The 26,770-nt window shown below is 41.4% G+C and overlaps 1 pseudogene; it reads left to right on the top strand.

The window, feature by feature from the left end:
* LOC115165376 (receptor-type tyrosine-protein phosphatase U-like) overlaps positions 1 to 26,770 on the top strand; it is a 282,163-nt pseudogene that overhangs the window by 97,904 nt on the left and 157,489 nt on the right.

Consider the following 26,770-nt stretch of genomic DNA (forward strand, 5'->3'; position numbering starts at 1 on the left):
TAATTACTGGTGATTCTTCACCACCGGAGGTCACTGTTAACACAAGCTAAAATCGACAGGGTAACAGTGAAAATAGAATTTTACAATACTGTTAAAAAGTCTACCTAAACACCATTAAGCTGGTAAAACAGCTTTAATCTATTAATCAATTTGAATGATTAGTCAACCCCGTATAGCTAAAGGAATTAGCTTTAATTAACCTGAAGTAATTGCTATATCTAAGTTAACATTGAAAAGTTTAACTATGTCTCATTGGTTAGAACACATTAGTTTGCGTATTATTCCAATAACCAACCTGGACGGTAGTGTAGCAATTTAATGTATATTAAATTGAACGAGACAATGATATCCAATCAGTTGAGACCGGTTAGATATCGTACAGCATCACCTGAATTATTTAAAAATAATTACTGGTGATTCTTCACCACCGGAGGTCACTGTTAACACAAGCTAAAATCGACAGGGTATCAGTGAAAATAGAATTTTACAAAACTGTTAAAAAGTCTACCTAAACACCATTAAGCTGGTAAAACAGCTTTAATCTATTAATCAATTTGAATGATTAGTCAACCCCGTATAGGCTAAAGGAATTAGCTTTAATTAACCTGAAATAGTTGCTATATCTAAGTTAACGTGGAACAGTTTAACCATGTCTCATTGGTTATGGCACATTCGTGTGTGTATTATTCCCATAACCAACCTGGAGAGGTAGTGTATCAATTTAATGTATGTATAAAATTGAACAAGACAATGATATCTAATCAGTTAAGACTGGTTTGATATCCTACAGCGTAACCTGACTTATTTCACGAAAAATGACTGGCGATTCTTCGCCAGAGGTTACGGATAGCCCAAGCTGAGGTCACACAGGATTCCCGTCTAACGCGGGAATTCACTATGAACAAAGAAGAAAACAAAAATGGCGGCTCCCCTTTGTTAGCTTAGCATCTGGCGCAATGCTTAGCTTTCCTTGCGCGGGGTTTCCCCCTCGCCGCACAAGGGATGTTCCCTCCAACAAGGGAACGGGTTTACTTGGTGACGTCTCACGTTCAACCCTTAACCTCTCCCCGTTACCCAACGCGAGAGGTAGAGAGATAATAACTTCGCTTCGGTCAAACGAATATATCTACTCTAATTTCCGTAATGGCTGGCTCATATGTCCTCTGCTCTAGGAATTACTTATGACCGAGTCAGATCACTCCTGAAAGCGATCGACAGAAATAACACTACGTTAGGCCCAACTAGTATTATTTCTCAGAATGCCTGCATCGGCTGGTACATATGCCCTAGCTCGTAGCATTCAGTAGACCCCCCTTCACACTGGCTTTGGTCAGATATACAACAGGGGTCGTTCTCTCCCGACCAGTATCTGGGTCAAATGGAACGACACACACACACTTCTCTCCCGCACTAGTCCTGCCTATAGCTATTAATGGAATGTATATATATTGCTACACAATTGATATGGAATAACACAACAGTGCGGCCTAGTCCTATCTTAGAGTCCTCACAGGGGGCGCCATATGTCGTGACGTTGTATTAGTTAATGTGACGACTGTTGCTCATCGAATGATTAACGGTTTATAATTACGTGATTAAATGAATTAAGCAATGAATCAAGCAATTATTAACTCATTAACCTGGGGCACCATGGGAACATTGTTTTGATTGAGTTTCTATTTCCCAAATTAACTCAAAGGATATCAGAATATCGATTACAACAGTCGCTAAATTAATCAGTTTCCTCTACAGTCTCATAATCTGAAAGTCGTATAATCCGGGAATCTGCACGGACCCGGGCTTTACCACTGAATTTACCACACCAATCTTAGTTGATTATTTATTTACTAGCAAGCTAAAATGATGATAAAAATGCACATACACAAAACACAGTCTAGCTATTGATTAGGACTTAGTATAACGGGCCAACACACTCTGGCGCTTGTTACCCAAAATGGGGATTTTAAAGAGAGAGAAAGAAAGGAAGTACACGAGAGAAATATACATTTGGGTTCATTTGTCAGCCATGCTTATTTAAAATTAGCCTTGCCCCGAACTGCCGCTCTTATGGGTCAGAATATAATGATGTAATTACGTGTTGTAGTTCTCAGGTGGGAAGCTCCGCGTGGTCGTTTAGGCTTCTAAATGACGCACTTCTCCGGCGCAACTCTCTGGTTGTCCTCACGATGTCAGTGTCCTTCTTGGCTAAGTGGTCTGATCCTCACCCTTGATCGGAAAGGGGTCTTCTGAGGACAGACAGCTCTGTAGCTCAGAGCTCACAGCTTCGGCTCGAATGGTGTCGATACCACGATTCAATGGAGAGTGGAGGCTGGGTGGTTCGGCTTGAATTCACCCGCTTAGACACAGCTACTCGTCCGTAGCTCGTGTAGAAAAATATTTCTTTGTCTTCAACCTTGTGTTTCGTTTTGGGGTTCGTCGACTTTGTTAGACCTTGGCTGCAGCTTGGGGTCAATAGTCTACTATGTTAATTCTTCACTCTCCTGTCTTATACCCTCGGGTCAGAAGTGGGCGTAACATCCTTTAGGGCGATTCTCTGGGCGGACCAAGTACAGGAGGCAAGGCTTAGATTTGGCTAAAAATCTGATTTTAGACACTAACTTCACATTTCATCTTTATCAAAACATTCTGTTTGATTTGGATATTTTCCAAACCGCGTACAATGTATAAACATCAGGCATATACTGGGAAAACTCTTAAAGGTACAATGTTTTCATAATAACGTCATCTCTTAACCTTTAAAAACAAATACCAAAGTTACATACATTTTAATATTCCACTTTTCGTCATAACCACCATTGTGGCTGACGGAAACCATTGTTCCAAAGTTCCTTTATTGCATGTTTAAGGTTCTGAGGCCAGTTCTCCATTGTTAGGACAAAGGAATTTCTCTGTATTATGGGCATGAGGTGTCATAAAACCCCCACATCTTCAGACCCCTAGATCTCTCCTCCTCTGTTGGGGGTTTGGGAGATAATCTGTAGGGTGGTGGTCTCCTGTACCCTGACCTGATCAGGACAGTCATGACAATATTCATCTCGCTTCAGGAAGCTAGGCGCACGTCACTACTTCACAGGAGAGGCATTTAAAATGTTTTATTTTTATTGATCAAAATACGTTTTTTTGGCAGAAATACCTTCTGGAACATGTGACCTTTCATGTACCTTAATAACAAACTCATGCGATCTGTAAATATGGATAAAATTGTTAAATGATGAGCTTAGTTGGTTTAGCCATGGAAAAAGTCAGGAACCTTCCTGCTAGCCATGCTTGTCTGAGATGGACTGGACATGCCGAGAGATGAGTTTGGATTGTTCTGCCATGTAGCATGCTTCTGTCTATAACATGAGCTGTTCAGTTTGTGTAGATAATCCTTCCTACCGTGTTTTAAAAAGAATATATAGTAGCCATGGAGAACTGCAAAAATGTTGCAACTGCTCTCAACAACATTGCTGAATTTAGCAGATGATATCGACAAAGAAAAGTTGTGGTGGACTACTTTCTGGAGGACGATCATGCCTGCTGACTCTCTCTGAAATAAATCAGACGATGAGGAAATCCCTGACTTGGGTAAAATCATTTTCTTTGAACCATTTTCCGATATTATACATTTTTGAATTTTGTCAGAAAGTTGGTTCCTCCGACATATTGATGTGGCTGGCTTCCAGGTTAAGCAAGCAGTGTGTCAAGAAGCAGTGCGGCTTGGCAGGGTCGTGTTTCGGATGACGCATGACTCTTGACCTGCGCCTCTTCCGAGTCCGTATGTGAGTTGCATCGAGGGGACAAGACTGTAACTACCAATTGCATATCACGAAATCTGGGAGAAAAAGTTAGCCAGGTGTGTCTGGGGGTGATTATGGCCATCTATTGTATTGAACATGTGAACTACACTACCTTACTCTCTCTCTGTTTATAGCACATGGCCTCATGTGAATCCTTAAAGAGATGGGTTGGCTAAGGCTTAAGAGGGTGTGAATGATGCTGAATGGGTGTAGACAAAGAAGAGCTCTCCACTAGATGTACCAGAAGATTTAAGGGCCATTTTCTCAAAAGTGGGGTTACAAGTTTATCAACTTTCTCATTGTTCATCAACTACAGTGTATGATATACCATTTTCTAGCTCTGTACTTTCATCCAATGTAAACAAAAAAAAAAAAAAACACAATTTCAAATTTTGCATCATAAGACTGAAAAGAGGTGGTCGGTCGAATATTATAATATTTTATGTGCAAAAATATTCAAGTCCATTTTTTTATTTGCAGTGTAAGATATACCAGTTTACTCTTACTGGTGGCCATAAAATATAAATTAACTGAAAGGCATGCCCCTAATAGGCCACGCCTCCTTTAAATAACCTAATGATTGCTGGGTCAGCTCAACTGACAGTTAAAAAAACAACTAACGGTCAAATAAACTCATGTTTGGGTAATACAAACAAACCAAAATGTTGGGTTATTCACACAACCCAACTAGCTGGGTCAAAATAACCCAGCGTGATTTCTGTCCAATATTTACCCAGTGTTGGGTTAACAAATAACCCAAATTGGACTGTTTTTAACCAAGCATTTTTTTGAGTGCATGGAATCTCATTCCACTGCTATGCTGATGACACCCAGCTGTATATAAAAACTGCCCATATTCCTTCTGACGCATGTGCCTTGAGGAGATAAGGGCATGGATGAAGCAAAACTTCCTTCAACTGAACAGCAACAGAGAGGCCCTACTTGTTGGCACCCCCCACCAGGTCCAGCACTCACCAATAACGCAGCTCACCATTGCAGGACAGAACATTCCTCAGTTTCCAATCTGGGTGTAAAACGTGATTCCTCCCTGACCTTTTGATAGCCACATCAAACAACTGTATAAAGCGTCATTCTATCACAGCTAGAAAATTGCCAAACTCTCTCCCACCCTCACTCAGTCTGATGCAGCGAGGCTCATCCATGCCTTTATCTCCTTAAGGCTGCGCTACTGCAATGCACTCTTCATCGGGTTCCTTGGCAGGAGTCTCCAGAAGCTCCAATACATCCAGAATAGCGCTGCCAGGATCCTGATGAAGAAACACAATCACATCACTCCCATCATGTCATCGCCACACTCCCCGTCTCATTCCGGATTTAATTCTGCTGACTTTCCACTGTATTCATGGCAATGCCCCTTCTTATCTCAAAGACCTGCTCTCCCTCCATAACCCCACACGAACCCTCAGGTCAAGCGATAGCCTGCTCCTTCACGTCCCCAGGATCAAGCTCCTTGGGGGATCGGGCTTTCAGCTCGACCGCCCCCACCTCTGGAATGCCCTCCCGGACCCCCTGAAGGTACCACAGACTCTGGGTTCCTTTAAAACGGGCCTAAAGACTTTTCTCTTTAGGAAGGCTTTCTGTTGGTAGCTGTGCTGCTTGGTGTGCTTGTCCCTTGTAGCGTCAGCTGTGTTCTTTGTCAGTTTCCCTTTCCATTTTTTATCTTTTTTATTTTTTATTTTATGCACTTTGAGATTATTCTGTATAATGAAAAGTGCTTTACAAATGTAATTTATGATTATTGTAAGCCAGATAGAAGTAATGCTACAGTAGACGCTCCATTGTGATGTAGTGACCAGTATGATACATTGGATTTTCTAGGTGTCAGTTCAGTCTGGTTTTCCAGATATGTTCTCCTCAAATGTGTTTGAGTATCTCAAAAGGCTGTTTTTTCTTGAGGTTAATCTACTGGTGATGTGCTGTAAAACTTTAAATGACACATGGTTTAGTTTTGCTGGCATTTGCCATGGACCCAAGGCACTTACAAAGAAACAAATGATCAGATGGAAAGGGGGTTTGAAAAGTAAATTAAATACCAAAAGTGACACAGGCACTTGTGGTATTTACTTTTCAAACCCCCTTTCCAATGTCAACACGGAAGTGTTCAGAGCTGTATGAAAGACCACTAACTTGTCCTTAAACAAAGTGGATTTACTCTGTGTCACTGTTCTCCCCTTGGATAACATGGGCGTGTGAGTGTGAGAAAGGAGTGCAAAGTAAGAGAGAGTGTGAAAGAGAAACATACACGTACAGTACTCTATACTGACCCCCACCAGTTTGTAGTCTAGCGAGAATAAATGCAAGGGGTAGATATTCTGTTATATACCCCTATTACTTGTCTTCTGTCATGTTGCTTAAGTGATTCGAGTGCCACTGCTATGACACAGGCAGGCTTGGTGGTGTGTCCAGTAAGTTTTATGATGCTCTATTCAACTTCTTCTAGTCTTTCCCTCACTGTTGATGTCATCTCTTGCAAACAACATTAGCGGACCACTGACCACCTGCAGATGGGCAAAATCAAAAGAGGACAGAGCTAGGGCTACAATGGGTGTCGGACATGCCACAGTGTTCTCAACCTTGTGTCCCTGCTCTTAGTATTCTAAGAGTCGCTCCGCTCCAGTTATATTTCTCTCTGGCTCCCAGGAACAGCTGCCAGACATACATTTTAGCCAGGCCTTCCTCCTGGGGTCCTTCCCTTCCCAGCATGAGTCTCAGCCTCAGGTCCTAATATGCAGTCTCCTGTCACTGTAGGTGCCAAACACCTTCCTCTGCATATAAATTAGAAAATTAGCTTTTCAAATAGCCTTTACAGGTGTCTGATATCGTTCTCCACTCCAAAGAAAACTAGAGCATAAAAATACAGTATGTGACAAAAAAAGGAAGCAGGTGTTGGAGCTCATGCAAGTCAACACCCATCTCATCTTGCTAATTACACTAATTTGTTTTATGCTACTTAAGATTGACTTTGCTGTCAGGATCCACTTATAACTCTGTTCTTATTTCCTCTGGATCTAGAGAGATGCAAAGTGTCTCCTTCTCAAATTGGAAATTGACGGCATGCAGGGATGATGAGGAGAGGCAGCATAGCAATTGGAGCCTCTGGAGAAAAAAACAACCCTCCACATCAACTAAAAATAGACTTACTTGAAAAGGATGGGGAGGAAATGGGATAATTAAAAGTAACTAATCAGTGGTGTTAACTGACATTTCCTCTACCCTCCCCCCACTTCCCTCCCTTCTTCCCTCCCTCCATTCCCCCCTTACAAGAAGAAGGAGGTGGAATATTTGATGCGCTCCTCATTTCAAGTCCACATATTGAGAGGAGAAACCAAGCTTCCTGAATGTTTTTTTTCACCCCGTTTCCGTTTTATCTATCGTGATAATAGCAGAAACAACTGCTATTAACCCAATGAGTTTTGGACTTCTAACCCCTTTAAAGACAGTGTGTTTGAGCTACAGGGTTCTACCATATACCAACCATTAGTCCATGTGATTAATGGGGGCTGAGCTAGAGTGATGTTTGTAAGACAAGTGTGGACAATAACGTCTGAAGGGTTTGAGCTTCAAACTATTAAAAGCTATGTTTTGTTCTGTGACGCTCACAATCTACACGAGTCATTCAAAGTCAAATCAAATCAAATTGGCCACATACACGTGTTTAGCAGATGTTATTGCGGGTGTAGCTAAATGCTTGTGTTTCTAGCTCCAACAGTGCAGTAATATCTAACAAGTAATATCTAACAATTTCACAACATACAGTTGAAGTCGGAAGTTTACATACACCATAGCCAAATACATTTAAACGCAGTTTTTCACAATTCCTGACATTTAATCCTAGTAAAAATTCCCTGTCTTAGGCCAGTTAGGATCACCACTTTATTTTCAGAATGTGAAATGTCAGAATAATAGTTGAGAGAATGATTTATTTCAGCTTTTATTTCTTTCATCCCATTCCCAGTGGGTCAGAAGCTTACATACACTCAATTAGTATTTGGTAGCATTGTCTTTAAATTGTTTAATTTGGGTCAACCGTTTCAGGTAGCCTTCCACAAGCTTCCCACAATAAGTTGGGTGAATTTTGGCCCCTTCCTCCTGACAGAGCTGGTGTAACTGAGTCAGGTTTGTAAGCCCCCATGCTCGCACACACTTTTTCAGTTCTGCCCAAATATTTTCTATAGGATTGAGGTCAGGGCTTTGTGATGGCCACTCGAATACCTTGACTTTGTTGTCCTTAAGCCATTTTGCCACAACTTTGGAAGTACGCTTGGGGTCATTTGGAAGACCCATTTGGGGTTGTGTTCTTCATCTTGCAAGCCTCCCATTTTTTCCTCCAAACATAACAATGGTCATTATAGCCAAACAGTTCTATTTTTGTTTCATCAGACCAAAGGACATTTCTCCAAAAAGTGTGAGCTTTGTCCCCATGTGCAGTTGCAAACCGTAGTCTGGATTTTTTATGGCGGTTTTGGTGAGCAGCCTTTCAGGTTATGTCTATATAGGACTTGTTTTACTGTAGATAAAGATACTTTTGGACCTGTTTCCTCCAGCATCTTCACAAGGTCCTTTGCTGTTCTGGGATTGATTTGCACTCTTCGCACCAAAGTACGCTCATCTCTAGGAGACAGAAAGCGTCTCCTTCCTGAGCGGCATGACGGCTGCATGGTCTCATGGTGTTTATACTTGCGTACTATTGTTTGTACAGATCAACGTGATACCTTCAGGCATTTGGAAATTGCTCCCAAGGATGAACCAGACTTGTGTAAGTCTACAATTTTATTTTCTGAGGTCTTGGCTGATTTCTTTTGATTTTCCCATGATGTCAAGCAAAGAGGCACTGCGTTTGAAGGTAGGCCTTGAAATACATCCACAGGTACACCTCCAATTGACTCAAATATGTAAATTAGCCTATCAGAAGCTTCTAAAACCATGACATCATTTTCTGGAATTTTCCAAGCTGTTTAAAGGCACAGTCAATTTAGTGTATAAACTTTTTGACCCACTGGAATTGTGATACAGTGAATTATAAGTGAAATAATCTGTCTGTAAACAATTGTTGAAAAAATGACTTGTGTCATGCACAAAGCAGATGTCCTAACCGACTTGCCTAAACTATAGTTTGTTAACAAGAAATTTGTGGAGTGGTTAAAAAATGTGTTTTAATGACTCCAACCTAAGTGTATGTAAACTTTCAACTGTATACCCAATACACACATCTAAGTAATGGAATGTAATTAAGAATATATAAATATATGGACAAGCAATGTCATAGTGGCATAGACTAAGATACAGTTCAATAGTATAGAATACAGTGTGTATATATACATATGAGATGAGTAATGCAATATATTTAAATATTATTAAAGTGACTAGTGTTCCATGTATCCAGTGATTTCAAGTCTATGTGCTAGAGTAACCTCTAAGTAATGGCTATTTAACAGTCTGATGGCCTTGAGATGGAAGCTGATTTTCAGTCTCTCGGTCCCAGCTTTGATGCAACTGTACTGACCTCGCCTTCTGGATGATAGCAGGGTGAACAGACAGTGGCTTGGGTGGTTGTTGTACTTTATGAGATTTTTGGCCTTCCTGTGATATCGGGAGCTGTAGGTGTCCTGGAGGGCAGATAGTTTTGATGCATTGGGCAGACCGCACCACCTTCTGGAGAGCCCTGTGGTTGAGGGTGGTGCAGTTTCCATACCAAGCGGTGATACAGCACAATGGGATACTTTCAACTGTAAAAGTTTGAGGGTTTTAGGTGCCAAGCCAAATTTCTTCAGCCTCCTGAGGTTGAAGAGGTGCTGTTGCACCTTCTTCACCACACTGTCTGTGTGGGTGGACCATTTCAGTTTGTCAGTGATGTGTATGCCGAAGAACTTGAAGCTGTCCACCTTCTCCACTGCGCTCCCATCGATGTGGATAGGGAGGTGCTCCCTCTGCTGTTTCCTGAAGTCCACGATCATCTCCTTTGTTTTGTTGACGTTGAGTGAGAGTTTATTTTCCTGGCACCACACTCCCAGAGCCCTCACCTCCTCCCTGTAGGCTGTCTTGTCATTGTTGGTAATCAAGCGTGCTAATGTTGTGTCGTCTGCAAACTTGATGATTGAGTTGGAGTTGCACTTGGCCACGCAGTCATGGGTGAACAGGAAGTACAGGAGGGGGCTGTGTACGCCCTCTTTTGGGGCCCCAGTGTTTAGGATCAGCAAAGTGGGGGTGTTGTTTCCTACCTTCACCACCTGGGGGCGGCCCGTCAGCAAGTCCATGACCCAGTTGCACAGGGCGGGGTTCAGACCCAGGGCCTCGAGCTTGATGATGAGCTTGGAGGGTACTATGGTGTTGAATGCTGAGCTATAGTTAATGAACAGCATTCTTATATAGGTATCCCTCTTGTCCAGATGGGATAGGGCAGTGTGATGGCGATTGCATCGTCTGTGGATCTAATAAAATCAAATGTATTTATATAGCCCTTCTTACATCAGCTGATATCTCAAAGTGCTGTACAGAAACCCAGCCTAAAACCCCAAACAGCAAGCAATGCAGGTGTAGAAGCACAGTGGCTAGGAAAAACTCCCTAGAAAGGCCAAAACCTAGGAAGAAACCTAGAGAGGAACCAGGCTATGAGGGGTGGCCAGTCCTCTTCTGGCTGTGCCGGGTGGAGATTATAACAGCACATGGCCAAGATGTTCAAATGTTCATAAATGACCAGCATGGTCAAATAATAATAATCATAGTAGTTGTCGAGGGTGCAACAAGTCAGCAACTCAAGAGTAAGTGTCAGTTGGCTTTTTCATATCTAATGGGGCGATGAGCAAATTGGAGTGGGTCTAAGGTGACAGGTAAGGTAGAGGTAATATGATCTTTGACTAGTCTCTCAAAGTACTTCATGATGACAGAAGTGAGTGCTACGGGGCGATAGTCATTTAGTTCAATTACCTTTCCTTTCTTGGGTACAGGAACAATGGTGGCCATCTTGAAGCATGTGGGGACTGCAGACTGGAATAGGGAGAGATTAAATATGTCCGTAAACACACCAGCTAGCTGGTCTACGCATGCTCTGATGACGCGGCTAGGGATGCCGTCTGGGCCAGCAGCCTTGCGAGGGTTAACACTCACGTCGGCCACGGAGAAGGAGAGCCCACTATCCTTGGTAGCGAGCCGCGTCAGTGAAAGCGGACAAAGAAGGGGTTCTTCTAAGACTAATATGATCTTCTATGAAGAAGAACCCCTTCTAACGAAATCCTATAATACTGTAATAAGCTCACAATTGTTACTGACTAGTTGGAGATTCATTTTTCAGTAAGCAAACCATTTCTGTACTTACAGCATTTATATAAATACATTTTTATTAGGTTTTTGCTTTGGCGGAACCATATTTTTTTATTGATATTTGCAACTGTTTATGTCTAATTGTTTTCCATTCTTCTTGTAGCCCTGGTTGTCCTGAGAAGAAAATGGTAAACACTTCATTGTGAGGTTAAATATAATGGCTGTCATACGTATGAGTGTTTCAAACCTTTAGGGACTGAGGATGATTGGAGTTGTCTTTAAACTGTTAAATGTTTTATTTAATGTAAAAGCAAATGGCCTCAGAGACCTCACAGCAGCACCTGAGGTCACCTAACCACATTAGCTTTCAATATGACTCTACACTAAGTGTACCAAACAGTAAGAACACTTTCCTAATATTGAGTTGTACCCCCCAGTCTAAATTCGTTGGGGCATGACGAAAGTTATCCACCGGGATGCTTTCCCATGTTGAGTCCAATGAGTCCCACAGTTGGCTGGATGTCCTTTTGAACCATTCTTGATACACACGTGAAACTGTTGAGCGTGAAAAACACAGCAGCATTGCAGTTCTTGACATACTCAAACTGGTGCACATACTACCATACCCTGTTCAAAGGTACTTAAATCTTTTGTTTTGCCCATTCACGATCTGAATGGCACACGTACACAATCAATGTCTCAATCGTCTCAAGGCTTAAAAATCCTTCTTTAACCTGTCTCCCCCTTCATCTACACTGATTTGAAGTGGATTTAACAAGTGACAGAAAATAATTGATCATAGCTTTCACCTGGATTCACCTGGTCAGTCTGTGTCATGGAAAGACCTGGTGTTCCTAATGTATTGTACACTCAGTGTATACTATTCAACTCAGTGACAAAGAATGAGTGCAGTGGAGCAGCCTGTTGAAAGAATTCCCCATCCTACGTATGAGGTTAGACTGAAATTATTAATGCCGGGGAGCCATATACATTATTTAATGATGTATGCAGTGGGGATGAATGTGTAAATAGCTAAATAATATGGACACTCTATTTTATGTAAGATGCAAGGAGATTATTTTATTTGTTTTGTAAATCAGGGAGAGCTCCTATACTGAGAATAAATACACCTGTCAATGGGTGATGCACGGGGACCGCACTCTCTGCAATGCAAATTAGACCAGCAACCTTGCCAACCACTATCCTCCTGTAACTGCCTCTGGTGTTACACAATAGACAATATCTGGATCCAGCTATATGGACCCCATATAGTGTTAAGATGTATGCATGGGTAAGTGTCCCTATCCACGTAACAGTGAAGAAGGTATGAGAGGTAAAATAGGTATTTTGACCTCATTGAAACTTAAAAGTTAAATAAAAATAAATGAGTAGGGACAGTGTTTTTTTCCTGACCAGGAAGGACTGGGAAAATAACATGTATGGAATGTCTCTCCACACGTCTCTCAGATGTGTGCTCAGGTTTTAATCGTGTGGACAGCTAGGTAGCATATCCTCATTTAATTTGTTTCCCAGGTGGCTTGGTGACACCAGCATTTATTTTAATCAGTGGGGATTCATTACCTGTAGCGCCTGTGAACTAGTTATAACTGAGGGCGTGTGCTGAGAGATGAGAGGGGCATGAAGGCTGAGCCAAAGTTTGTGAATTTGTTAAAGTTGCATATGAATTTTGCTTGGGCTTTGTGTGCGGATTTGTGTGTGTGTGTGTGTGTGTGTGTGTGTGTATATGTGTGTGTAATTGGGTGGTGGTGGTGTTGATGTTAGGATCTGCTTTGGCACTTGGTTTCTTTTATATAACATAAGCAGCATTTTCTCCAAGACTCTATCCAAGTGGAAGTGTCTGTCCCCTTAAATGAGCGAAGACACGCTACACGCTGAATACAGCATATGTAAATAGAGAGGATAATCAGAGATTCACAAACAATGCTCACTGTGCATAGCAAACACCTCATTATGTGGTAAAGCAGGGGTGCCACAAAACAGATGAGCAAAGACATATGAAATCTAATTTGTGTAGCTACGTATGACATCGAGAATAGACTGATCCAGGGAGACAGACAGCCCAATCCCTGATTTGAATGCACATGTCACAGGGGGGCAAATTGTTAAACAAATTGCCCCCCTATGACATCTTTATTCAGTGACATTGTATCCTTGTGAGCTTCTGACAACTTTCTATTCTGTTTGCACCTTGCTCTTTTCTTTGGTAATACCCTGAGAGTCATGGCAACAGTACCAGTGGATTTGTGAAGTTATTATGATTACTGGGGAGCTGAAGAGGTCGTCTTTTCATAAAGGGGATGCAGGTTAATGTATTCTCTTGTAAATAGATGGTGAAGTATTATAACTTACACAGAAGACTAGTTCTGAGCATATTTGAGCAGGTAAGAATTTTAAGATACAAAAACAGAACGTGTACAGTAATGTGTTCCGTTTCATTTGAAGTTTAGAAGGGTCATTTAGTTTTTCTAGGGCAGTGACACAGTTTATTTATTTTTTTAAGAACTCAGTCCGGCTTTCAACTTACTCTTGAAAGTTGTAATAGTAAAATACACAAGGTGACATTTTAAAATTGTGTAGTGCATCATCAGTATTCCTCAGTCATTGCATACTATTAATAACTTGTCAGAAATGGACAGATCAACTAGCCCATGTCAGCTAGGTTTTTTAGCCCATAGATTTTGTAATAACATTTGAGTCACTCAAATATCTCATGAATACACATTAGACATGGCAAAATATATAGAATTGGAATTTAAAACTTAACTTTTTAACCTTGGCACTGTCTCAAACATCATATTTAGATTCATGCTGTGCCTGATGCCAAATTATAATTTAATTACTTAGCATGATAGAGACACCCCTGTCTTGGAGGGAGAGAGTGAGGGAGAGAGAGAGGGCAGAATTAAAATGTGAAGGCCGGGCTGGGCCATACACTATATAGACCAGTCAGAGCAGAAAAGAAGACACTCCAGTCCTGATGCTCCAGCTCACGCCTGATGGGTCCCTGTGGGGAGAAATCAGCATGCTTCATTTATAGCTCCAGTAAGGAATAATATACTGGCAGCATTTGGATGTGTCAGGTCCCATATCTTTGGCTGTTCTATTAGAAATAGATCCCTGTGCAGGACAATTAACCTCTGGCCCTCGCCATGTGGATCCCTTCAATAACGGCATAGCATGGGCCACAAATCAGCTCCCCGGGGTATAGAAGAGGAGAAACCTAGCCCAACTCAACATTCATTACTCTCTGGCTGGGCTGCTACTACTCTCTGCTACCAATCACAATGCTATAGAGTTTCCAGTTCTAGCATATTATCACCGAAATATAAGGGAAATGTAATGGAGGTTGGAGGAGGTGAGCAAGGCTGACTCCTGTGCGTTTGTGCTCCACTGAATAAATCGTCTGGCAGACTTCCAGCACATAAGCTTAATATGGAATTCCTTAAGTCCACAGTACGTCTCCTATCTGTTCTTACAGGCTTGGAATGAACCATCTAGTTAGTAGACCAAACCTAGTTTTTTTAATGATTGCCTATAACATTTGAACTTCCAGACAACAAAATTGCCAATGATCTGTAATGGTTTTGGTGTCCTCTTGTTCATCAGCTGTAAAATTGCATTGAAGCTGACTTCAGTCCGTGCGTCTGCTGCTTAATGGCAAAACGGTCACATTTGAACCATTTGCTTAATGGTGGATTAGAGTCCAAAATGAGCGTCAATAAAGCAGTGGACCAGCAGGGTGACCTTGAGGGTCTGGTTCTGGTCATCCCCATCATTAGCCCCGATGCGTCTCTAGGCTCTCACTGTCGCGCTCCAACTCTGGCTGGGGGAATCGGTGGCCAACTTCTAGCCTGTAATTTTCACAACACTGGGCTAATGTGTGAGATGGCAACAGATGCTGCGAGAGGAGACGGAAGCAAAGTATGCCCAAGGGCCTTAAAAGCCCTGGCTATTAAATATAATTTGGAAATATTTGCTTTTTGGCATGTGGAATGTAGCATGTTGTGACATATTACAGTACAATAATAATCACAGTCCCCTGGTTGCCATCCCTCTCTCCCTCCCCAACTTTATTACTGTGTGTGTTTATGTGGCTGTGCTTAGGGGATGTGCGCTGTAGTTTGTGTTTTATGGGAAGGGGAATTCTTTACATCATTGCCTTTGCCAGGATTTGTGTGTTTATGTGTGTTGCAAGGTTTGTTTTTTTCTATTAGTTTTTTTTAACATTTTTTAATTGAGTTTAGTTTCGGTTAGTTTTCCGATCCATTTTACTCATTTTTATTTAGCTAAAGTTTTATAAAAACATGTATTTAGTTTTCATATTATTTAGTTTTGGTGTGTGTGGGACAGAAAGTAGCCTATGCATTGGGAGGCTAGGAGCCATTTATGTATTTTATAGTTTTTGTGTTTTGGGGGATGTCATTTCTTGCCACTGTGGGGTAGTAATGCATAAGGTGATGGGTCAGGTCATAGGTTAGGTAAGGTTTAAAAGTAGACTCAGCAAGATGACGTAGATGCACATTGTAAACAGTAGTAGTGTGTCAATTTCCGCAACAACCAGGAGCGTTGGAGCGCAAGGATACACTTCCATTGTTGTGGTCCCGTAGCGTGCACGTTGTAGCAACGTGAAGTGCACCCCATGCTCATGCGCATATACTTCTGTGTGAGAGAAAAGTCTTGGATCATGCTCATCTCATTGGGCAATTTTAAGCAGATTATTTTTGCCATTCAAAGTGTGTCGCATTCTGAGGATGAAAATTGTCTGATTTGCACCTACATGCCAACTGCATGAACTTTACAACAATCCTGTGATCAAAGGTCAAGTATTGACTGCAGTCAATTGCAAGTTTGTGCAGTTGCTCTTCCCCAACCTCTTCCTGCAGCCATCACCTACATTGTGGGAGGCTCTATTGTCAACCAATCATTAGGGTGTTTTTGTTTGACTCATGAGAACGTGATCAAAGACATGACTGAAACAGGAACCAATCAGCTGCGATTTACAATGCCTTCGGAAAGTATTCAGACCCCTTGTCTTTTTTCACATTTTGTTACATTACACCTTTATTCAAAAATGGATTCAATAGTTTTTTTCCCTCATCAATCTACGCACAATACCCCACAATGACAAAGCCAAAACAGGTTTTTAGTCATTTTTGCTAATTCATTAAAATAAAAAAACTGAAATCTAATTTACATAATTATTCAGACCCTTTTCTCAGTACTTTGTTGAAGCACCTTTGACAGCGATTACAGCATTGAGTCTTCATGAGTGACGCTACAAGCTTGGCACACCTGCATTTGGAGAGTTTCTCCGATTTGTTCTCTGCAGATCCTCTCAAGCTCTGTCAGGTTGGATGGGGAGCGTTGCTGCACAGGTATTTTCAGGTCTCTCCAGAGATGTTCGAGTGGGTTCATGTCTGTACTCTGGTTGGGCCACTCAAGGACATTCAGAGACTTGTTCCAAAGCCACACCTGCGTTGTCTTGGCTGTGTGCTTAGGGTCATTGTCCTTTTGCAAGGATAACCTGCGCCCCAGTCAGATCCTGTGCGCTCTGGAGAAGGTTTTCATCAAGGATCTCTCTCTATACTTTTCTCTGTTCATCTTTCCCTCGATCCTGACTAGCCTCCCAGTCCCTGAATAACATCCCCACAGCATGATGCTGCCACCCCAATACTTCACCGTAGGGATGGTGCCAGGTTTCCTCCAGATGTGACGCTTGGTATTCAGACCAAAGAGTTCAATCTTGGTTTCATCAGACCAGAGAATCTTGTTTACCTTTTGGCAAACTCCAAGCGGGCTGTCATGTGCCTTTTACTGAGGTGTGGCTTCCGTCTGGCCACTCTACCATAAAGGCCTGATTGGTGGAGTGCTGCAGAGATGGTTGTCCTTCTGGAATGTTCTCCCATCTCCACAGAGGAACTCTACAGCTATGTCGAGTGGGTATCTTGTTCTTGGTCACCTCCCTGACCAAGGCCCTTCTCCCCAGATTGCTCAGCAGCCAGCTCTAGGAAGAGTCTTGGTGGTTCCAAACTTCTTCCATTTAAGAATGATAGAGGGCACTGTGTTCTTGGGGACCTTCAATGCTGCAGACATGTTTTGATAACCTTCCCCAGATCTGTGCCTCGACACGATCCTGTCTCGAACCTCTACGGACAATTTCTTTAACCTCATAGCTTGGTTTTTGCTCTGACATGCACTGTCAACAGTGGCACCTTATATAGACAGGTGGGTGTCTTTCCAAATCAAGTCTAGTCAATTGAATTTACCACAGGTGAACTCCAATCAATTTGTAGAAACATCTCAAGGATGATCAGTGGAAACAGGATGCACCTGAGCTCAATTTATACTCATAGCGAAGGGTCTGAATACTTATGTAAAAAATATATTTGTTTTATTTGTATAAATGTACAAACATTTCTAAACCTGTTTTCTCTTTGCCATCATGGAATATTGTTTGTAGATTGCTGTGGATAATTATGATTTTAATCCATTTTAGAATAAGGCTGTAACGTAACAAAATGTAATACTTTCCGAAGGCACTGTATATGTACAGTTGATATATATATACAAATACATTTGATATTCATACATTATAAACAATGGCAACACTGCCATGTTGAGCTGAGCCTTGCTGTTGGAAAATCACATTAGTGTCTGACTTTCAGTAGATGCACCTACCCCAACTTGTCGTCTACAGTCAGTTGCTTTAGCCTTACCACTCAAGCGCGCCCAACCAATATCTGCGGTGCTGTTCGTGGGAACGTCATCTCGCCGAGTCTACCTTGAAATTATAAAGCCAATCTCAATGTGACCTGCCATATTCAGAAGCTTGAAAACCCCATTACCAAAAAAAAGCTGAACATAATTCATGCTTGTTTTTATTTTAATACTTTTTTTGAGTCAAAGATAATGGTTTCAGTATAGTTCGTTTTTCAAACAGGTTTGTTAATTATTTTATTTAAGTTTACTAAATTGTATTTTCATGATCAGTTTTCAGTTTGTTTACTGAGTGAGAGTGTCAGAGGGGCTGGAGTGGAGTACAGATTGCATTGCGGCTGGCTACTATTAATTGATGTCTGGGTGGAGTGGGAAATGGATGCCGGTTGGTTGTCTGGCATCTGTCCCATCTCAGTAATAGAAAGAGGATCAGAGGGGATATCGTGGTGAAATATAGCCCAAATGAGCCACTACACAACAACACTGGAATAATAACTACTGATAGTGGAACGTTTCTGAAGTGAAGGCAGGTGTTGTTGGGGATTAATGGTGGGTTCTCACCTACTGCAACAATCCCTTTATTCTCTATAGAGCTTCATGTTATCATAAGTGAAATACAAATAAGATGCAATTACTGATTTATGGTGGCCATGGCTGAAATGTGTGTCCGTCTTAGGCAGAATCTATGATTCCTTTCAATCCCAGGAAATCAAATTAAATGTGATTATGTGCAGTCCATAAAATATAATCCTTTAATCCCTTGATATTGAATGACATTTACTTCATCATGTGTGACCTCCCACTTAATGTCGTCTCCTTCTCTCTCTCCTCAGCAGCAGGCTGCACCTTTGACGAGGATTCTGAGCCCAGTCTGTGTGACTTCACCCAAGGGGAGGAGGATGACTTTGACTGGCAGCTCTTCAGGACACACAACTCACCCTACGCCTCTTTTGACCTCCTGCGTGGTGAGTTCCTGCTCTTATTATGCTTCAGAGTATTGAAGTATTCTCAGGTGCTAACCTGGTATCCACTATGGTATCCACTATGGTATCCAATGCAAGTATCACTTTCACTTTGTGGATGGGGTATCTGTATCAGCAAGTATAAGAAACAAGGACTGGGGGGTGAGACTTCTCGAGTCTTAATGTTTGATGTTCTCCTCCCTGGATTACAATCCTTAGATTGTCAATGTGCTAGCCAACAACATTGCCTTTCTAAGCAGCCAGTGCCTGCTCTTCTTAGGTGCATGTATGTTCAAAGGAGATGCTGAAGCTGTCCAGAAGCTGTGGGTGTTTTGGAAACACTCAAGTGTGGATGCCTGCCTAGGATTATTCATGGGATTCAGCGTGCATGGGTGTGGCGTCGAGCGGCGTCGGCCTCATCAAGAATGTGTGGCAGTATGCAAATCAACCATGAAATGTCCAGCATGTCTTTAATCAAGCAGTCATATCCCGCAGTGGTGTCTATTCCCCCACTAACCCGTGGGATAACTCTTATGTTAACCAGGTTCACAGGGCAGGGGCTGACAGAAATGTACAGTTTCATGCGTCTCTGCTGGATGCTGCCATGTGGAGAATGGAACTGCATGCATACTTTATAAAATGCACCGATCATCCGACCCCCACATTAACAAACACCTTGGGGGAACAGACAGAAAGAGAGGGGGGAGTTTACAGCATTTACAGCAGTGCTATTGATGCTTATGGACAAGGTTGCACTCCTCTCAGGCAGTCGGCTTGAAGAGGTGCAACCTTGTCCATAAGCATCAATAGCACTGCTGTAAATGCTGTAAACTCCCCCCTCTCTTTCAAAACTAACTGACAACAGACAAACAGAGAACACGTATAAATACACTGGGGATATTGGGGAAGATGGGCAACACCTGGAGGGGATGGAGACAAGCTCAAAGACAGGTGAAACAGATCAGGGTGTGACTGAAACAAAGATAAATTAAATAAAGAATGATAGTATAAAGCTTTGGAGCACCTTAAATGAAATTCAGTGAAAAATGGCAAACTCAGCTCCATCATTCATTGAATCAGATGGCTCATTCATCACAAAAACAACTGATATTGCCAACTACTTTAATGATTTGTTCATTGCCAAGATTAGCAAATTTAGGCATGACATGCCAGCAACAAATGCTGACACTACACATCCAAGTATATCTGACCAAATTCTTAAAGGCAAGCATTGTAATTTTAAATTCTGACAAGCCACCGGGGTCTGACAAATTAGATGGAAAATTACTGAGGACGATATTGCCACTCATATTTTATATTTAAGCCTACTAGAATGTGTGTGCCCCCAGGCTTGGAGGGAAGCAAAAGTAATTCCGCTACCTAAGTATAGTAAATCCCCCTTTAATGGCTCACATAGCTGACCAATCAGCCTGTTACCAACCCTTAGTAAACTTCTGGAACAAACTTTCAGCATCGATATAGAGATGGACATTTGACAAGCACAGCACTTACACAAATGACTGATGATTGGCTGAGAAAAAATTTGAGAAAAAGATTGAGGGGGCTGTTTTGTTAGACTTCAGTGCAACTTTTGATATTATCAATCAAAGTCTACTGCTGGAAAAACGTATTTTTATTTAATTTTTTATTTCACCTTTATTTAACCAGGTAGGCTAGTTGAGAACAAGTTCTCATTTGCAACTGCGACCTGGCCAAGATAAAGCATAGCAGTTAGACACATACAACACAGAGTTACACATGGAATGAACAAAACATACAGTCAATAATACAGTAGAACAAAAAAAAAAAGTCTATATGCAGTGAGTGCAAATTAGGTAAAATAAGGGAATTAAGGCAATAAATAGGCCATGGTGGCAAAGTAATTACAATATGGCAATTAAACACTGGAATGGTAGATGTGCAAAAGATGGATGTGCAAGTAGAGATACTGGGGTGCAAAAGGAGCAGAATAAATAAATATATACAGTATGAGGATGAGGTAGATAGATGGGCTGTATACAGATGGGCTATGAACAGGTGCAGTGATCTGTGAGCTGCTCTGACAGCTGGTGCTTAAAGCTAGTGAGGGAGATGGGAATCTCCAGCTTCAGAGATTTTTGCAGTTCGTTCCAGTCATTGGCAGCAGAGAACTGGAAGGAAAGGCGACCCAAGGAGGAATTGGCTTTGGGGGTGACCAGTGAGATATACCTGCAGGAGCGCGTGCACGAGTGGGTGCTGCTATGGTGACCTGCGAGCTGAGATAAGGTGGGGCTTTACCTAGCAGAGACTTGTAGATAACCTGTAGCCAGTGGGTTTGGCGACGAGTATGAAGTAAGGGCCAGCCAACGAGAGCGTATAGGTCACAATGGTGGGTAGTGTATGGGGCTTTGGTGACAAAACGGATGGCACTGTGATAGACTGCATCCAGTTTGTTGAGTAGAGTGTTGGAGGCTATTTTATAGATGACATCGCCGAAGTCGAGGATCGGTAGGATGGTCAGGTTTACGAGGGTGTGTTTGGCAGCATGAGTGAAGAATGCTTTGTTGCGAAATTGGAAGCCGATTCTAAATTAAATTTTGGATTGGAGATGCTTATTATGAGTCTGGAAGGAGAGTTTACAGTCTAGCCAGACACCCAGGTATTTGTAGTTATCCACGTATTCTAAGTCAGAGCCGTCCAGAGTAGTGATGCTGGATGGGCGTGCAGGTGCGGGCAATGATCGGTTGAAGAGCATGCATTTAGTTTTATTTGCGTTTAAGAACAGTTGGAGGCCACGGAAGGAGAGTTGTATGGCATTGAAGCTCATCTGGAGGTTAGTTAACCTGTCTGGGCGAGCGTCCCACCCTAGTCAACAGCCAGTGGAATCGCGTCGCACGAAATACAAAACCTCATAAATGCTATAACTCAAACATATGACTATTTTACACCATTTTATAGATACACCTCTCCTGAATCGAACCACGTTGTCCGATTTCAAAAAGGCTTCACAGCAAAAGCAAAACATTAGATTATGTTAGGAGAGTATCCTGCCAAAAAAATCACACTGCCATTTTCAAAGCAACTAGATGCATCACAAATACCCCAAACACAGCTAAATGCAGCACTAACCTTTGACAATCTTCATCAGATGACACTCCTAGGACATCATGTTACACAACACATGCATTTTTTGTTCGATAAAGTTCATATTTATATATAAAAACAGCATTGTACATCGGCGCGTGACGTTCAGAAAATATTTTCCCTCAAATGCTTCCAGTGAATCAGCGATATATGCATATCCTAGCTTCTGAGTTTGATTAGTAGGCCGTTTAAAATGGGCACACATTTTTTTCAAAATGCGCCGTGGCGCCCCCTATCCTAGGGTAACGTCAAGAGGTTAAAAACACCTTTTGGAACAGCAGGGACTGTGAAGCAATACAAACATAGGCACACACACACACGATAACATGTGCACTATATACAAATGTACACGTGGATTTTGTACTGTATATATGTGGTAGTGGTGGAGTAGGGGCCTGAGGGCACACAATCTGTGAATGTATTGTAATGTTTTTAAAATTTGACGGGACTATTGACGGGACTACCGGGAGGGTAACTACTTGGAGTACCTTTTGTTGTTCTAATTGTCTACATTCTGCCCTTCCACGTGCGTTGTCTGTACCCCAGTCCATTCCAGATCCCCCGGACCTGTCTTCTGTTCCTCCACAGTATCACGGTTTAGCTCCTGTGTTCAGTAAGCACCACACCCCATCTCTGCCGCCTCATCGGCCGTACGACTGTGGTATTGAGCTTCAGCCTGGAGCTCCTCTCCCCAGTAGCAGGTTGTATGACCTCTCTCATCCCGAGTAAGAGGCTATGGAGAAATACATCCAGGATTCCCTGGCTGTCGGACATGTCAGGCCTTCTTCCTCTCCGGTAGGAGCTGGGTTTTTCTTTGTCAAGAAAAAGGATGGGTCATTGAGGCCGTGCATAGACTTCTGTGGGCTGAATAGTATCATTGTCAGGAACAAGTATCCCTTGCCTCTCATCAGTTCTGCTTTTGCCCCCCTCCATGGTGCCACGGTGTTCACTAAACTCGACCCCCGGAATGCCTACCACCTTGTCCGCATCAGAGAGGGGGATGAGTGGAAAACGGTATTCAACACACCACTTGAACACTTTGATTATTTGGTCATGCCGTTTGGTCTCACTAACGCCCTTGCTGTTTTTCAGAGCCTGGTGAATGATGTTTGAGGGATGTTATTGGATGCTTTGTTTTTGTATATGTGGATGACATTCTTATTTTTTCAAAGGACCTTGAGGCTCACAAGCAACACTGGTTGTTGGAGAATAAACTTTTTGTTAACAATTAAGATGCTTTTGCAAAAGCACTTGACTTTCAATGAAGCGCTATCTCTAATGAACCATTGAAAAGTGACTACACATAAGTACAAAGAGCTTTTATACCCAAGTTCCACCCCTCTCAACGTACATGATGAACAACAGATCTTAGGAACTGTTCACAAAGGGACCTTATACTTTAGAAAGTATCCCTTAGCCAGATAACATTAGCTATAAATTATCGTTCAGTTTGGTCCCTAATGACGAGGTTCTAATCTCGTTCCTGGAACTTCATAGTACAAAACACCATCTCATCCAATGGCATATATCAATTGTCAACTCTAGATACTCCCATCATAGTTGTGATTTGTTAGATGTTACTTCTCTGTTGAAGCTAGGAACACAAGCATTTCACTACACCCGCAATAACATCTGCAAAAATGTATATGCGACCAATAAAATTTGATTTGATTTTTGACACAAATTTGCAGCTGTAAGGGCTGTCTTCAGGAATGGACCAAAATGCAGCGGAGTTAGTGTTCGTCATATTTAATAAAGCAAAAGAGAACACTATACAAAACAAACTGAGAAAACCGACAGCCAACAGTCAGGTGCAAACACACTAAACAAGAAACAATTACCCACAACCCCAAGGAAAAACACACACTACTATATAGGACTCCCAATCAAAGGCAACTCAACACACCTGCCTTCAATTGGGAGTCCAACCCCAATTAACTAACACATAACACAAAAACTCTGCCACGTCCTGACCAAAACTAATACAATTACGCCCTCTGCTGGTCAGGACGTGACAGCAGCAAGCTCATATTTTCACATGCAAATTAGTTTTGTGGCAAACTGTTGCGGTAAATTTGTGACAGCTTGTGAACTTCTGTCAAACAATTCTGGGAAACTTGTGGCAGACATTCTGTTTACTGCAAATTCAGTTTGAATATGCAAATTAGATCAGGTCTTTTGTTACTGCATATTGAAATGTGTGTATACTAAACAACATGAATTCAATGTCTTAAAATAAAACAAATCCGATACAACTTGAAATCATCAGCATGAAAGACTGGATATTTCCCATATACATATTTTTTATGTAGCTACAATATTTACATGAAAGAAATGTGAACATTATATGGATGTTGACCTTAGGATGTTTAAAGGGACAACTACATAATTATTTACATGAGCCATCTGATAGCTGAGTAATAGATTAACCAATGGAAGTTTAAAATATATTTTTGTATAAAAAAATAAACAACAAAAAAATCTAACCCAGTTCACAACTATTGCCTTTTTGAGTGAACTTTGGAAATGGCAGCCCTGTGGAAGTCCTTCGTCCAAATGTTGAATGCATGCACTGAAACAATCATAAAAAATTACTGAAAACTATTTATATTTTGGCATATTAAAATGTAGAATTTTGGTTATGCCAAATATTGCTATTCATATATTATTATTATTATTATTATTATTATTGTAAAAAAAGAAAAAATCTGGGTTAAAAATAACCCAATTTGGTTAATTTCGACAACCCAGCGCTTGGCCAAACACAGCATTGGATTAATTCAACCCAACAGTTTGAGTTGTGCTTCTAACCCAGAGCCTTAGATTGAGCGCTTGACCCAACTGCTGGGTAAATTAGACTATATTGTTGGGTTAAAACAACCCAGTGTGTTGGGTTGTGACATAAACTCAGTACATTGGGTTGGGGGATTAACCCAGCAGCTGAGTAATATTTTATGTAATCCTTATGTTGTGACATGACTATCATTAATGTGATGATGGTTATTTTATCAAATCAATTAACTATGTTTAATTATTACGTGATTAAATGAATCATTAGCAATCTTGGGGCACCACGGAACATTTTTGTTTAATAAATTACCTTTTCCTGAATTAACTCAAGAATATATCGTTATCATATTAGTCATCCATGAATTATTATTCCCTCATATAAGTCTCATTCTGAACATCGTTGACTTCAAAACTGCACGAATCCTAGTCTAAATAATGATTCAGCGATACACAAATTGGATTAACTATTTACTAACTACCTAAATAATCACACAGAAATACATAAACACAGACAATATAGGTTGAATTGATTACCTAAAGTCCCGAGTGGACTAACCCGATATGACGGCTTGTTACACGATTAAAGGGGTGGGGGAAAAAAGAGCAGGAGAAGATGTAAGGGTCCTGTGTGTATCTTGTGTAGAGAGTCAGGCGCAGGACAGCAGATATGAGTAATCAACGTACTTTACTCAAAAATACAAATTTACAAAGTAACATCACGAGAACACAGACGGACCGAATTACAGTAAACAATCACTCACAAACACAACATGGGGAACAGAGGGTTAAATAATAAACAAGTGATTGATTGAGTGAAGCCAGGTGTGTAAGACAGAACAAATGGAAAATGAAAAGTGGATCGGCGGACCGCCAAACGCCGCCCGAGCAAGGAGAGGGACCGACTTTGGCGGAAGTCGTGACCAGGGGCGAAAATCTGATATCAACTTTGGAGGGGACAATTACATGAAATTTTCTCAAGAGCAATTCCTGAGGGGGACACCAAAAGTAGTGCTGTAACACATAGCCTACATTGTAATATGGTAAATGTATATTGAGGAACCAAAGAAATAAGGTGTTTGAGGTACTCCTAATTACCGGTACCCTAAACTACACAACTAATCACAACAGCAATACCATTGCCTTTAACAAATCTTAGTTCAGTCACCAGTTTAAGTTGAGAGTGGGGGTATCCATGGCATTTTCCAATTATGTTCCTATTTTACAAGTTAAAAAAATGTAGAACCTTTCATAATGTTGCCAAACTCAACAAACTTACCTGTCTCTGCCAGTCTGTCCCTGCATATCTGTCCCCAACTCTGCTGTCTGTGTGCCATCTGTTGCCTGCTCTGCCTAATGACATCATTGTGAAACAGTTCCATTAGAATTTCATTTCTTTCTTATGAACATTTTATCAACTAGTCTTTGAGATATTAGGCTACTAGGGTTCTTACTTTGCGTTTTAGTGTATTGAAAAATACTCTGATGTCCATCTTTTATTTTTCTGCCATTTTTCTACCTGGCTGGCTGGCTACACACACACAGTGTGTAGGTTATTTACAGTAGGAGATGGGCTTCTATCATCTTCAATCATTCTATTTGGGCTTCGATCTAAAAGGTAGCTAGCAAATGTGAAACGGATTAAAATGACAAGAGTTGACAGCTGTATGAGTTCACCATTTACACAACATATGCTGCAACCTTTTGTAATTTTAATAGTTTGTTTCATATTGGCTGGCTTCCAACAATAGCTGAATTTGCAAAGCTAGTGAGCACCAATTCCGTTTCAGTGGTGTTTGCTATAATCTTTGCTACCCGGGTTAAATAAAGGTGAAATAAAATAAATAAATAAAAGTTCCCTTGCGACAATTTATCTTTTGCAACGAGACCATTAAATATATTTAAGACAATGATAGAAGAGAGTGAGTGTACTTCTGTTCAGTTTGGACTTCAGTTTATCGCTAACCTTATCGCAGGGACTTTGAAGCACTAACTTACATCATCTGCATGCTGATCTTGGAATAAATTGACGATAGCAAAGATTCCATCTTTGACGACGCCACATAAATGGAATAGGTACTA

This window comes from Salmo trutta, chromosome 3 (genome assembly GCF_901001165.1).
Source record: "Salmo trutta chromosome 3, fSalTru1.1, whole genome shotgun sequence".
In the NCBI taxonomy this organism is placed as follows: domain Eukaryota; kingdom Metazoa; phylum Chordata; class Actinopteri; order Salmoniformes; family Salmonidae; genus Salmo; species Salmo trutta.